The sequence below is a fragment of the Oncorhynchus keta genome, unplaced genomic scaffold (assembly GCF_023373465.1).
Source record: "Oncorhynchus keta strain PuntledgeMale-10-30-2019 unplaced genomic scaffold, Oket_V2 Un_contig_26587_pilon_pilon, whole genome shotgun sequence".
Taxonomy (NCBI): Eukaryota; Metazoa; Chordata; class Actinopteri; order Salmoniformes; family Salmonidae; genus Oncorhynchus; species Oncorhynchus keta.
The window spans coordinates 65,564-67,500 of NW_026285051.1; positions in this window are offsets into that span (position 1 = coordinate 65,564).

Sequence of the window (1,937 nt, forward strand, 5' to 3'; positions counted from 1 at the left end):
TAACCAGGGTTTCTGTGTTAACCTCTGCAGTGGTCTTAACTCCTCATAACCAGGGTTTCTGTGTTAACCTCTGCAGTGGTCTTAACTCCTCATAACCAGGGTTTCTGTGTTAACCTCTGCAGTGGTCTTAACTCCTCCTAACCAGGGTTTCTGTGTTAACCTCTGCAGTGGTCTTAACTCCTCCTAACCAGGGTTTCTGTGTTAACGTCTGCAGTGGTCTTAACTCCTCCTAACCAGGGTTTCTGTGTTAACCTCTGCAGTGGTCTTAACTCCTCCTAACCAGGGTTTCTGTGTTAACCTCTGCAGTGGTCTTAACTCCTCCTAACCAGGGTTTCTGTGTTAACCTCTGCAGTGGTCTTAACTCCTCCTAACCAGGGTTTCTGTGTTAACCTCTGCAGTGGTCTTAACTCCTCCTAACCAGGGTTTCTGTGTTAACCTCTACAGTGGTCTTAACTCCTCCTAACCAGGGTTTCTGTGTTAACCTCTGCAGTGGTCTTAACTCCTCCTAACCAGGGTTTCTGTATATTCTGCAGTGATCTTAACTCCTCCTAACCAGGGTTTCTGTATAATCTACAGTGATCTTAACTCCTCCTAACCAGGGTTTCTGTGTTAACCTCTACAGTGGTCTTAACTCCTCCTAATCAGGGTTTCTGTATATTCTGCAGTGATCTTAACTCCTCCTAACCAGGGTTTCTGTATAATCTACAGTGATCTTAACTCCTCCTAACCAGGGTTTCTGTGTTAACCTCTACAGTGGTCTTAACTCCTCCTAATCAGGGTTTCTGTATATTCTGCAGTGATCTTAACTCCTCCTAACCAGGGTTTCTGTATAATCTACAGTGATCTTAACTCCTCCTAACCAGGGTTTCTGTGTTAACCTCTACAGTGGTCTTAACTCCTCCTAATCAGGGTTTCTGTATATTCTGCAGTGATCTTAACTCCTCCTAACCAGGGTTTCTGTATATTCTGCACTGAAACAGACTGTAAACTAACTAAATTAGAAAGGATGCCACATTTAAACAGACTGTAAACTAATTAAAGAGAAAGGATGCCACATTTAAACAGACTGTAACTCAATAAAGGGAAAGGATGCCACATTTAAGACAGTGGTCTTAACTCCTCCTAACCAGGGTTTCTGTATATTCTACAGTGATCTTAACTCCTCCTAACCAGGGTTTCTGTTTCTGATGCCACATTTAAACAGACTGTAAACTCAATAAATGGGAAAGGATGCCACATTTAAACAGACTGTAAACTAAATAAATGAGAAAGGATGCCACATTTAAACAGTGCTCTTAACTCAATAAACCAGGGTTTCTAAATAAATGACAAAGGATCATTTAACAGACTTTAAACTAAATAAAGGGAAAGGATGTACATTTAAACAGACTGTAAACTAAATAAATGGGAAAGGATGCCACATTTAAACAGACTGTAAACTAAATAAATGAGAAAGGATGCCACATTTAAACAGACTGTAAACTAAATAAATGAGAAAGGATGCCACATTTAAACAGACTGTAAACTAAAGAAATGCAGAAAGGATGCCACATTTAAACAGACTGTAAACTCAATAAATGGGAAAGGATGCCACATTTAAACAGACTTTCTAAATAAATGGGAAAGGATGCCACATTTAAACAGACTGTAAACTAAATAAATGGGAAAGGATGCCACATTTAAACAGACTGTAAACTAAATAAATGAGAAAGGATGCCACATTTAAACAGACTTAAACTAAATAAATGGGAAAGGATCATTTAAACAGACTGTAAACTAAATAAATGAGAAAGGATGCCACATTTAAACAGACTGTAAACTAAATAAATGGGAAAGGATGCCACATTTAAACAGACTGTAAACTAAATAAATGGGAAAGGATGCCACATTTAAACAGACTGTAAACTAAATAAATGGGAAGGATGCCACATTTAAAC